The sequence below is a fragment of the Neofelis nebulosa genome, chromosome 1 (assembly GCF_028018385.1).
Source record: "Neofelis nebulosa isolate mNeoNeb1 chromosome 1, mNeoNeb1.pri, whole genome shotgun sequence".
Lineage (NCBI taxonomy): Eukaryota > Metazoa > Chordata > Mammalia > Carnivora > Felidae > Neofelis > Neofelis nebulosa.
The window spans coordinates 57,864,143-57,878,114 of NC_080782.1; the positions used below are offsets into that span (position 1 = coordinate 57,864,143).

Here is a 13,972-nt window from a genome sequence, read left to right on the forward strand (position 1 = left end):
AGCAGAGACATGAAGTAGACAAGTGGTTGCTTTAAAAATTAAAGCAATATTACCATAGGGAAAATATAACAAAAATCCCTTGTTTTCAAATATCTAAATTTCAAAATTCAATTAAAATGTTTCCATTTAAGGGTTAATTTCACACTTTTTACAATGTCACTTTTTAATTTTTTTCCTAAAACAATGAGGCTAATAATAATAACTAACATTTATTGAGTTTTCACTATGAGTCAGACACTATGTTAAACACATGCATTATCCCATTTGACCTCACTACTCCAGGAAAGTAAGAACTGCTATCTGTCTTGTACAGATGAGGAAACTATAATTCACAAATATGTAGTAAAGTGGCCCAAGATCTTACATACAGTAGGATCATATATACTTGTGAATCCAGGGGTTTCTGCCTCCAGTACCCATATTTTTAACTACTACCCTATATATACTATCTCCCTAATTTAAATTTCACCTTTTCCACGGAAATGAAGTGAAGAGCTAACTAAAATCTGCTCAAGTGAATTACATTTACAAAGATTATGGCCACTCATAATGTATTGCTCATAATAATATATGATATTAAACTTTGGAGAAGTGGCTTAGATGTCTTTCTTTTTGTCCACTTCAGATACTGTTTGCCCCAGGTCATAATGCTAATGTAGCAAAAATAATCGTATATTTTGCTGTGTTCTGTGCATTGTTTTTCCTACAATGATCTAGTCACTGGGGCAAACTAGGCTTTTGTCCTTATAAAAAAACAAGAGAGTAATTCAAGGATCCTGCAGGATGACATTCTTCACGCTGTATTTTTCTTAATAGCCAGTATGAGTAAAGGTATTTTATGTTCAATTAGGAAAAGATATTTGAAGTTTAAAAATTTGAAGGGGATTACAGTGGAAGTTTTTACCCTCCATAGCTTTATGCCCATTGGGTTTCTTGTCACACCAAAACATTTTTTTCAGAATAAAATTCATCTTAAAAGTAAGCATTTTTGGGATGCCTGGGTGGCTCATTTGGTCAAGCACCCAACCTCAGCTCATGTCATGATCTCATGGTTCATGAGTTTGAGCCCCGTGACTAGCTCCATGCTGACAGCTTGGAGCCTGGAGCCTGCTTCAAATTCTGTGCCTCCCTCTCTCTCTGCCTCTCCCCTGTTCTCTCTCTCTCTCTCTCTCTCTCTCTCTCTCTCTCTCTCTCTCTCTCAAAAATCAATACACATTTAAAAAATAAAAAAAAATGAAAAAAGTAAGCATTTTCTTTGGGGAGTGGGGACAAAGTTTCTATAGTTTTTAAGTAACTTTTAAGAATGGATCTGAATTGTAGGCTTATAATTAGGTCTACAGTACTAAAAGTTGGTTAAGTTGTAATAGAGCTGGTGCCCTGGATTTTTGTTAGAGGTAACAATGTTTACAGTTTCCTAAACAGCTTATCATTGGATAATTCATGCACATATGTAATAAACAAATATTTACTGAATACTTGCTGTATACAAGGCACTCATTTAATGATAAATAATATAATTGTCTTCTCTTTATGGAGCTAACAGTCTTGTTGTAGAGGGTGGGATGAAACACACACAATATAAAAATTTTCAAATAATAAGAACTGCCATGAAGACAATAAAGCAGGATGACATGATAAAATGATACTGATGGGTGAATGTGGCTATTTTAAAAGGGTTGTCAGAGAAGACCTCATTGAAGATGTGACATTCATTCTGAGAACTTTATAAGAGTGAGCTATGAAAATGTTCTGGGGCAAAAGCATTCCACTCAGAGAAAAAGGGGGTGGAAGCCATAAAATGAAAACACATGTGGTGTGTTTAAGGAACAGAAAGTAAGCCAGTATGCCTATAGAATGGAAAATGTCAGATGAATGTTGAGATGAAGTAGGTCTTGGTCAGAATTGAGATTTTCTTTTATTGCAATAAGAAATCATTGGAGGGTGATTTACAGTTTGGAGGATTAATTTGGGGCTATATGATTTATCAAAGAAGTTTGGATTTTATAGCTAGGAGTTCCATTTCTGTCTGCCTCCAACAAAAATAATATATGGAAAAAGATTAAGAGGTCTCTAGCCATAGTGCTATATTGAAACCAGAGCTTAAGCCCTCATATTCAGAGACCACTCATTGAGCTACAGTTTATACATTTTACTTAATCACAGTGGCAGGCACTATTTTAGGTATCAGGGATATAGCTCTGAATCAGAAAAGTTTCTTGCCTTGGGGCGCCTGGGTGGCTCAGTCAGTTAAGCATCCAACTCTTGATTTTGGCTCAGGTCATGATGTTAAGATTTGTGAGATGGAACCCCGCATAGGGCTCTATGGTGACAGCAGGGAGTCTGCTTGGGATTCTCTCTCTCCCTGTCTCCCTGACCTGCTTGAGCTCTCTCTCTCTCTCTCTCTCAAAATAAATATTTTTTTTTTAAAAGAGAACATCTTACTGCCTTATATTTTGGATGAGAGAGCAGAAGGAACCCTGAGTACTTGTAACACTGAGTACATATTGATGGTTCTTTTTAATAATCTATATTCCTTGTTAGTCATAAAGCTTCAGGACTTGACTGCATTATTCATCAATTATGATTGATCTTGAACATATTAAAAATGCTTGACACATAGTAGGTACTCAATATCCTTAACTAAACTGAATTAAAGATTATCATGTTGGCTTTAATCTCACTGATACACAGTTTTCCATTGTGTGAATGTTATCTTTTTTTTTTTTTTCAAAACCATATCTTATTTTTGAACATAACCATATTGGGAAATCATTTTTTTTCCAAGAAGGCTTTATGTTTTTATAGGCCTTTGCTGTATCAGTCACTATATTATCCTCATTTAGTGTCATGCAGTCTACCTTAGACTTGTGAATGTAAATCTGTATGGGTTATACCTATTTTGGACGTAAATTATGTGAAGTCAGTTAACCCCCAATGTTTTTTGTAAACATGTATTTCATAGCCACCTAAACATGTTCTAGTTTGTTTTCACACATCATAAAGGAAGTAACATGGAGGAAATTTGTCCTTTCCTATTTCCAGCTCTACATCCTATTATTTAAAAAAAAAAGTCCTATTATTAAAAAAAAGTTTCTGATTATTACAGAAGCCAGTTTAAAATACCACCACATTTTGATTTTTCTCTGGGCTTTCCCTTCACTTTCTTAATTTTTTTTTTCAACGTTTTTTATTTATTTTTGGGACAGAGAGAGACAGAGCATGACCGGGGGAGGGGCAGAGAGAGAGGGAGACACAAAATCGGAAACAGGTTCCAGGCTCCGAGCCATCAGCCCAGAGCCTGACGCGGGGCTCGAACTCACGGACCGCGAGATCGTGACCTGGCTGAAGTCGGACACTTAACCGACTGCGCCACCCAGGCGCCCCTCCCTTCACTTTCTATGAACTGTGGACAGTTCCTCAAAAGTGTCCTATTCAATTTTATGTTGCCCATTCAACAACATTGGAATGTCTATCTCTCTTCTCATTCTCCTTCCTATGTAATTTATTTTCAACCTATGGGATTTAGCTTAACTTTGACCATTTCTAAAAGCCTTTGTTTGACCTTCCATATTGGGTTAGCTGTCTAGGTTTCTCCTATTGCCAGTTTTATCACATATTATTGTAATTTCTATTTACTCCCAGTTTATTTTTCTAGACTATAAACTCCCCATGGGCTGGGACTAGATCTTAATTACATTTCTAACTCCACCTCCTAACTCTATGACTACCAAATAGTGGACTTTTAACAAAAATCTGTCAAGTGAATGAATAAATTGATAAGTTAGCTGTCATTTTCTAAGGCAGATCATAATTTAATTTGTTTTCATGGCCTGGTACATTAAAAAAAAAGGGGGTGGGGTGGGGGCTTTGTTCATACATGTGATTTTCCCGGTCTCCTAAGTTCTATTTTTATAATTGTATTTTGTATAGTTTGATTCTTAGCATGTTACTTTAGAGCAACATAGCTTTTAAGTCTGAGGTAGAAAAGAAAGAAAAGACAATCTAGTATTGGTATAAATCTGCCCTTAGGACCCATTTCTCAGGAAAAGCAAGCAGGAGTGAATAGTGGTTGAGGATCTAAGAGCAGGCATGTGTCATTAAGAAAGAGAACAGGGCATCATTTCTACATTCACTTTCATTCCTCTGATATTTCAGCTCACAAAAGCTCCGGCTGGATTGTTGACAGTCACTGTGTAAGAACTGGGGTTTCTACTGCCTTTATACAGGAAATCAGTGTGGCTGTATAAGGAGTGAGAAATGGTGTTTCCGTCTCATGAATAAAAACTGTGTATCTTGATGTTGCTGACAAAGAGCTGAAGTTACTAAGCCAATGATATACTCCCAGGAAAATATAGGTGAAAAAGATACTTACTATTTTTTTTCTTTTTTTTTCCCCCTTTCCTAGCTCTTTATCAGCGTTCAATTCAACCCAAGGAACCAGGAACCGAGGAGGAAGGAAGTAATTGACATTCAAAGCCTCTATTTTTAGACACCTTTACACTTTCTTTTGCTTCTAACTAGCAAGGATTTTTCCAAACAAGCTTTTAATTAGCAGGTGAGTTTAATTGATATGTGGGTTTCTCAGAAGGGGAAAGGACCTCAATGTAGAAAAGGAGGGGGGAGGGACTCCAATCACTCTCCCTCACAATAGAAGACCATTAATTCATTTGCACCTGGATGTTTTAAAGGATCAATTTACTGTAGCAAAGAAAGAAGGCAGAGAATCAAAAGGTTGGAATCTGTCAGAGAAGAAAGAGAGGCACTATAATTTAACATGCTATGTGGATGATTTAAAACTTGGAAAAATATTGCTACTGATGTCCAAATACAGAAACTAACCTATTTGCATTTAGTCGGGCTCTGTCCATCTGCTGAGAGAAGATTAATGTTTCAAAATCAATGAAGTTATTTTTAAGTTTTTAGTCTGCAGGAAAATAAAAAATAAAACAAAATACCTAATTAAATCTCTTTCATTGCTCTTAAAGGAGTATTTTATTAATGTAATTGAATGTGAGGATGTTTTAAAGATTAAATTCAAAGAGGTCTTGCTTTTTGTGTGGGCAAGAGCAGATACATATCCTGTGTCCAATTTTCTAAAATAGGAAGTTTCAGGAAGCATGGGAAGGTGCATACATCACAAATCAAAAGCCACTGGTTGCGTGCAACAGAGACCAATACTGACTAACCTAAGGAGAAAAACAAAAGAATAAATTGAAAGCATATTGGCTTTCTCACAGAATCAAACGGATGGCTCAGCAATAAAGCCTCACAAAAGGACAGAAACTAGAGAAGCTCTGAAATTTAGGTAGCAGAAACTATTGGAAGGTCTCTTCAAGGAAAGAGGATCTGATCAGTGAGGGTTGATTTCATATGCCCACCCACTGACAGGGGAGGTGAGATAACATCAGTTCCACCAGCATTATCTGTAGTCAGAGAGAAATACTTCATCAAGTAAAAAATTCTAGATGCCGATTCAATCTTTGACCTACTCTAAAACTCTATGTATGTGTGTAAATACACACATAACATGTAATCTATACATACATATGTAGACATATATTGTTACTAAATGGTAATTACCAAAATTTTTCCCAGTATTCCAGTACCAGTATTCCCTGCCTACTTCAGGATAATTATACGTGTTGAACAGGCATGTTGAAACTTTGTGCCACATCAGACATTGTTAAAGTGAATGTTCTCCAATAGCCAGAGTGGAAGTCTGCCTTCCAGAGGAAGAAAATTCCTCTTTGATTTCTTGCAGCCAGAAACTATTTTTTAAAAAAGGCTGCATTTTCACCCTTTGAGATGCCTTTCCAGATAATTTGATATTTATTCTTTAAAAAAACAAAAACCCTAAATAATGGCCTGGACCTTGCTGAGTTCACCATAGAACTGTCAGAGACTTGTATTTATTGGACAAATGATAATTACCAAGAACACAGAGTCCTAGAAGATAAACCAGCTACATACACATCTCCTACCCCTACATTTCTCCCTTAATAATAGCCCAAACTGAGACTTTTAGTGAGCGTTATTACAATTGAAACTTTATCTGTGGGGCGCCTGGGTGGCGCAGTCGGTTAAGCGTCCGACTTCAGCCAGGTCACAATCTCGCGGTCCGGTCCGTGAGTTCGAGCCCCGCGTCAGGCTCTGGGCTGATGGCTCGGAGCCTGGAGCCTGTTTCCGATTCTGTGTCTCCCTCTCTCTCTGCCCCTCCCCCGTTCATGCTCTGTCTCTCTCTGTCCCAAAAATAAAAATAAAAAACGTTGAAAAAAAAAAAAAGCAATTGAAACTTTATCTGTTTATAATAGGAAGAGATAGCTCATTATTTATGAATGAACCACTCTTTTCAGCATAAATGTTGGGGACTCTTGATATTTATCCTAAAGACGATACAGACTGGTCCCCAACTAACAATTTTCTTGACTTTACCTGGCATGAAGGTGATACATATTTAGTAGAAACCATGCTTTGAATTTTGAATTTTGATCTTTCTTTTGGTTGGCAATATGTATATGATACTTTATCATGGCACCAAGCTGCAACTCCTGGTCAGCAACTCAGTCACAGAGGTAAACAACTAACACATTTACAACCATTCTGTACGCATACAAACATTGTGTTTATTGCTTTCAATACGGTATGTAATAAATTACATAAGATAGTCAGTACTTTATTATTAAATAGGCTATGTGTTAGGTGATTTTGCCCACGTGTAGGCCAGTATACATGTTCTGAGCACGTTTAAGGTAGGTGAGGCCAAGCTATGATCTTTAGTAGGCTAGGAGTATTAAATGCATTTTTGACTTAGGATATTTTCAACTTATGATGGGTTTATGAGGATGTAACCCCATCATAAGTTGAGGAAGATAGGTACTTTTTTTCTTTATTAAGAAACAGAATGGGTGAGAATGTTTTTAAGACTGTTGCCTGACCTCATGGTTAGTTCAAATGGAAATGCATTACTATTTTTGGCAAAGTAATTAGATTCATAGCTTGGCTAACTTGGCTTATGTACAGGCACTCTGTATTTGTAAGAAAAATCTGAAGTGAGCATCATATCCAATTACAATTCTGCCTTGTGTGATTTGTAGTTCCCTGTTTGTATCCTTCTCTAGAATGTTAGCTAGCAATACAAGCTCTCATAGCAAGCAGCTCCCCAAGTACAGTGTGTGCTGATGTTAGGAAGGTAATAAAAACAGGAACCCTTGAATGCTGTAATTGGTGATCCAGCCTCCTAGACTACTGAAAATTAATTGACCAGATGTTCCCTACCCAACTGTAATGGGGGATAATATAGGAGACTGAGTTTTCAACCTTCCCCAGGTGTGTACATTTGAGCAGAGAAAAGTGATTATGAGTGACATGATGACAGCTGCAGTGCCCATGTTCCACACTGCCCTTGTGTATCTGTTATATATTTAGGATTTTTCCCCTGAGGCACTTCACAGATATGAAAATAGACAAGGAACAAAACCAAAAGACCTTTAAAATAGAAAAAAAATTAATAAAACCTTAGAAGTTGTGAGTATTCTATCATGTGTATATTAACTATTGTTATTTAAGGTCACATTTAAGCCTGTCACTGTAAGCTCTTCTTATAATTATGTGCCAGGCCCTGTACTAAGCACTTTACATTTTGTGATCAACCTTCACAATTTTACAGGTGGGTACTTACATCACCTCTGTTTTTTAGATGAGTCAACTGTCATTTTGAGAGATGGAATCAATCTCTCACAATTACTACAGGAAATGAGAGAGTAGACTTGTGTATCTAATATCAGAGCTCATGAACTTACCTAAGCTGTATGGTTTCCACAATAGCAGGTTTGTTCACCTGTCCAAGGTGCACTGTGATAAACCCATTACCCGTATTATCTCATTTAATCTTCACAACCAAGATAAGTACAAAATACTGTCCTGGTTTCACAGAGGAAGATACAGATATTACATGAGTTTGATCAACTTGATCAAGGTCATATGACATTACAGAACAGAGAAGGTGCTCAAATATACTTTTCTCTGATTTCAAAGCCCAGGTGTTACCCACAATGAAGCAGTGCTACAGAAAGGATGGGTCTTGTGGATGTGAAAGTATATCATCACTATTTTGATTTAAGTCTGATTTCCTTTATTGTCCTTATTCGCATGTTTACATTCACAGCCAAAGTGATTATCCTGCTCTCTTCTCCTATGCAATATTCCTTGAGCTTTAATTTTGAATGGGGCCCAAAGCATCCCTTGATTATTTCATGCAATTGCCCTCAAGGATTATTTAGGAACAAAATGTTGTTCTTCTAATAAAACAGCACAGCTGTCTCAAAGAGCTTTTAATCCATCTTTTTAAAAGATGTGGACTTTCTAAAATAATGTCGCCCCCATTTGTCTTCTATGAAAGAAGATATTTCAAAACCAGGAACACCTATCATAATAAACCATTAAGATGACTCCAGCCTTTCAGTGTATTTTTAGAATTTCATATTTCACCAAATGTTGTTATATATAATTCATGGTAGTGGGATATGATGGGATATGACAGTTATCTCATTTGTGAAGAAAGACCAAATAACTCATTGTCCCACATCCACAAATAAATTATTCTTGTCCCCAAGCATAAGATTCTGTTTTGTTCGTTTCCTTACCTTAATGGATTTTCTTTTCTACATTAATATTTTTTGCAAAAGACTATGACCCTTAAATATCAATTTGGCTATTGTGAAAAAAGGAAAATTCTCAGAAATTAGCCTCACTGATCTAAAAATGAAAACAAAGCTGGATGTACTTCTAGAAGTAAAGGAGGCCTTGAGTGATAATTATTTTGTACAATTTCATTCAGTGTTTTTGTCACATGTCAAACATGTGAAGAGAAAGCCTGAGTTTTCCGTTTGGGGAACTTTGAGCAAATATCATCTGTTTTAGCTCAAGGAGGGTCTAGGGTTCTATTTTTCTTTTTTTCATCAATTTCAAGCATCCTATATTTGATTCTAACATTGTAATTCTATACTATAGAACTTCCAAAAATTAAACTTGGGGTCTTAATGTAATGCTTTAGTCCACAGGGCATTTAAACGGATACATGAATATAAGTAAATGAAAATGTTCCTTAATTAAATTGCATTAGCGTTTTAGAATATGCCTCAGTAAGTTTTGCCTGCATTTTCACTTCTTATTCTGCATAATCATGTATATTTCTTACGGTTTTTAATCTTACCTGATGTGAATTTTGGTCTATGTAGTCTTCGTTCATTGATCTCCTTAAAGACAGATTATTTCCTATTTTTTCTTATTATCTCAATTTGTTGGACATTCATAAGAGCACTCAATAACTCCTTTTCAAGTCAAAGTGAAATTAATTTAATGCTTTTCAAGGAACAGAAACAGTCTCATGTTGCCTCCTTAAGGGTAAGGATCAGTGTCGAAGGAGAAGAAGATGGCTAGCAAGGAAGCATTTGGAGGAAATCCTAACTCATGCTTTTATTAATTTTTCCTTAGAAATTTTCCATGGGAAATAGTGTGATCTTGCATTTAGTAATGCCTTTTAGAATGCAAATTTATAAGTACATGTTTATAGAATAACTAAAGTTATGTATATGTTTTTGTCCTAAACAATCAATATATACTATATAAATAATATATAGACAGCACTTTAATTTGCATTTGTACTTACATAAGCTAGCGTAAAATAGCTTACTTGACCAAAGCATTATCACACATTTATATATTTATGTAACTATGTACAATTATCCAATTATGATAGGTGATAGATAATAGATGACAGATAGATCTTAGTTGTATGTCTGTGTGTGTGTGTGTCTTCTGTTTGCTAAATATGAGTCTCTCTGTGTGTCCTATTTGCTAAATGTTGCCTGTGGGTGTGCAAACGCTCATTGCATCAGGCAGCATTGATAGCTTAGCTCTAATCTTTTTATGAGAATGTATGTAGGGAAGAGGAAAGAAATATCCGAGTTAATTGTCCCAGGATCGTCAGTAATCACCCCTCAGCTGGACTTCCTGGACTTTGATATCATCTGAGTGCAAAGCTAATAATAACTCCAAACGCTAGATAGCCACTGGCCTCTACTAAGAGTTCCTCAGAAGGGACTTTTTAGAGCCCACCACAACCAGGGATTTAGAGCAATGACAGATCCTGCTAACATCATTTTAATAATATCTTTTGAGATAGTCAAATTCTTAACTCCTGGACCATTTTGCATTGATTCTGGTTACTTTTCAGTAATCAGTTGATTAAGGCAAATATACAAGCAATGATTCTTCAACAGATTCTACAAAATGTGATTGTTGATTTGGACGTGCAGTAGCCAATAGAATTCTACTGCTTACTGCCTTCAATATTTAACATAAAGATTGAGGGGTAGAAAACTGCAGGAATAGAACAAAATGAAGATACAAAATCAGAGCATTTTAGGGAGGGTGACAATGGAGCTGAAGATATTTTGTGTGTCTTTGAGGTGTCAGTTTCTCTGGCATGTCTGTTATATCCCTGATCTCATTAGTTTTCCTCCTTAGGGGTAGATTGGTTATCTGCAGTTTCCAGATAAGGAAACTAAAATTCAGAGAGGTTCAGTGGCTTTCCAGTGCATTTTCTTCTAGGAAGCCTTTCTTTCCCGTCGGAATTGGAGACAGGTATCCTGGCTTACTCTTCCTCTTTCCCAGCCCTGAAATTTAAGCCCCATGGGGAACTGAGATTTTGTTTATTTTATTCATTATTAGACCTGAGAATTTAATGCATTCATTAACTTTCTTCAACAAATATTATATGCCAAATATATGCCATGCACTATAGAGATAATTAATAAAAACAAACCATACTCTCTGTCCTTAAAAAGCTGACATTCCAGTGTAGGGAGACAAGGATGAGCATAAAAATTATGTAAAATATATAGAATGTGAAATGGAGAAACGCATGATGAAAAATAATAAAGCAGGGCAGTGGACTAGAGAAGGAGTGGTCAGGGAAGTCTTTCCAGAGAAAAGAATATTTGAACCAAGACCTAAGGAGACAAAGGATCAAAAGGATCAAAGGGAATAGTGTTCCAGGCAGAGAAAATAGCCAGTTCCTTGGTGTGTAGCAGAAATGAGCCTAATATGTCTGCATGCAGCAAGGAGTCCAATATGGCTGAGAGGAAGGGATGAGAAGGAGAACAGCATGATACCAGGTCAGACAGGTAGAGGAGGGTAAAAACTTCCAGGTTCTTGTAGGCAGTTTACTAAGAGTGAGACGTTTGAGTAATAGGCTTGGTGTGACCTGATTTACCTCTTCCTAGGATGATCACAGATTGCTGTGTTGAGAACAGACCAACAGAGGTCAAGAATGGAAGCAGGGGGATGTTTAGAAAGTATTAAAATAATTCAGGGAAACATAATCACATCTGGCTTAAACTGACGGGGGTGTGTGTGGCAGTAAGGTGGTGCGTAGTGGGGTGATTATGGATATATACCTTGAAGGTAAGTCTGACCTCATAGATATGGAATGTGAGTGAAAAAGACAAAGTCAAGGGTGATCTCAGAGGTTTTTGCCTGAGCAACTGGAAAGATGGTACCTCTAATGGTACCTTATTATGCATTTCTGCTTAGCTTAAATCCTAATTGGGATACTATTTTCCCATCACAGAATTTCTCTGGATTCTCATAATTTTCACTCTTTGCTTGCTTTTTAAAAAGTTACTAATTGTTTCCCCCCATTCTCAACCACTCTTGTTTAGAAATAAGGAAACCTCTGTTACTTCCTCAGGTTCTGTCATTCTGATGTAGAAAATCAATAAATAGGTACTCTCTTGCAAGGTAGCATGTTCTGGGGGGAAGGTTTGGATCTGGGTGTTAGACATCTAAATTTGAGATGCCTATTAAACACCTTACCTGAGATATGAGTCTGGTGATTGGATATATTCAGGTCATCTGGAGCCGTAGGAAGGTTCAGGGCTTGAGATAGGATATGGTGTTATCACTGTAAAGATTGAATCCTAAGTCATGGTACTGGATGAAATCTCCATGGGGTTAGTGAGGGATTGGTAGATATTAGTTCATAGTTGATAATTTTAAATTTTCTGTGTACGAATGAATGGATGTGTGCAACAGAAGGGAGCTAGGAAGGAAACACATCAGAGACCTTGTGTTTCTTACTCTTTGTGTAGATCTAGGTTTTTAGTTGGAACAAGAGAAAGTGTCTGGTTATTTTAAGCAACAAAAAAAAAAAAAAAAGGAAATTTACTCAAAAGAAGTTGGGGCACTCACAGATTTTTTTTTCTTTGAGAATTAGAGGACCAGGTTTGAATTTCTACATAAGCAGAAATAAGAACTATAATTACACAACCATTAAAAAACCTGTTATCAGTATGTCACCTTTAGCAACAGAGTATGAATGGTGATGGTTATAATGATACTAAGGGAAATCCTTTTTGATGAATGCCTACCTTGTGGCAGATCATTAGCTCATGTAATCCTCACACCACTTTGGTGAAAGGTGCTCTGGTGTTCTCACTTTCCAGACAAAGAAACAGAGGGTCAGAAATGTTCGTTAATTCTTCTAGGTCCTACAAATGATGAGCACTAGAGTCTGGATTCCCATCCAGATTAGTCTCATACCAAAACCGTTTTTCCCATTTTACCAGACTGCCTTTTTATGTTTTTATTTTTTTTGTTTATTTATTTATTTTTTAATATAGGAAATTTATTGTCAAATTGGTTTCCATACAACACCCAGTGCCAGACTGCCTTTTTAAAGCAACAAGTAGGTGCAGTGTTTCAGAAAAGGCTGCAAATTCTTTTCAGAACGCTGTGAGGTAGCCTGGACTGATGGTTTATTTCTGCTTAATAGAAAGGAAAACTGGAGCTAAATGATCTAGCCCAGCTCAACAACCTATAAAGCTGACCTGAGATTTGGCTCCCAGGGCGCTAAATGTGAATCTGAACTTTCTCAACATCTCTTGGAACTAAGTTTAGCAAAACTAATGATGATTCTAATGAAAATATCTCTATCCTTTTGCAAATTTTTTTTACAAGTTATTGATTGCCTTCAGTCATACATATATGTGAATGTATTAAACTCCTATATTTATTCATTGTTAAATTGGATATTTTTGGACATTCTAATGATACTTCTTTATCCATTTCTGCTCAACTCAACTCCTGATTGTGATAGTATTTTCCCCTACTATCACAGAATTGCTCTAGTTCTAATAATTTTCACGTTTCACTTTATTTCTTTTTAATTATTAATTGCTTACCCCCCCCCCAGCCCAACCACTCTTGTTTGGAAATAAGGAACCCTCTGTTCCTTCCTCAGTTTCTGCCATTCTGATATGGAGAATCAATCTCTTTCGTCAATAAAATATTTCTCTGCCTCCTTTGTCATTTATTTTTGTATTGGATTGTCTTTCACTTTATTTCTCTCGTCTCTTTCCTTTTGACTCTTTTAAAAATTTATTTCTCCCAACTGAATCACTTCAGTTCAGCGGAATGAGATTTTGCTTGCTTTTTCTCCCTCAACATGTTATGTTTATCATGAGATTAACATCTTTATTTTTTTGGCTCCAAAGTCTCTTGAACATTTTCTCTCAGGCATTTTTATTTTCCTTCTTGTCTCTGTGGTTCTGTGTTGTGAAAGTTCTTCATAGCCTGTTCTCCACTATCTTTTAGTTTGTCCTGTTTTCCTACATCAGCTTCTAGGGAGGTTTTATTCTTCAGTTTTTTTACTGATATCAGAAATCTCTGCTACTAGGTACGGTCAAAGAATTATAAGTCCTCTGCTCTGTTCCGCTCTCTGCACATGTTTATTAGTAAGTGGATAGTATTGGAAGAGGTTCCATTCTTATACGAGGCTTGTCCAGAGTTATATTTATTTTAAAAAAGTACTTCAATCTAAAAGAAAGTATATCTCAAAATAAGATTTAGTTTTGTAAAAACTTACTGGTATTCAAGCGTTCAAGTGGTCTTGGTAACCCACAAGAAATAC

At 36.3% G+C, this 13,972-nt stretch overlaps 1 protein-coding gene across 15 annotated transcripts in view; it reads left to right on the forward strand.

The window, feature by feature from the left end:
- Positions 1-13,972, forward strand: part of TENM2 (teneurin transmembrane protein 2) — a 1,977,383-nt gene that overhangs the window by 648,154 nt on the left and 1,315,257 nt on the right. For all 15 annotated transcript variants that reach the window (XM_058722697.1, XM_058722719.1, XM_058722713.1 and 12 more), the window contains one exon: positions 4,406-4,555. The gene's annotated coding sequence lies outside the window, so the exon portion shown is untranslated. The remainder of the gene's footprint in view (positions 1-4,405; positions 4,556-13,972) is intronic.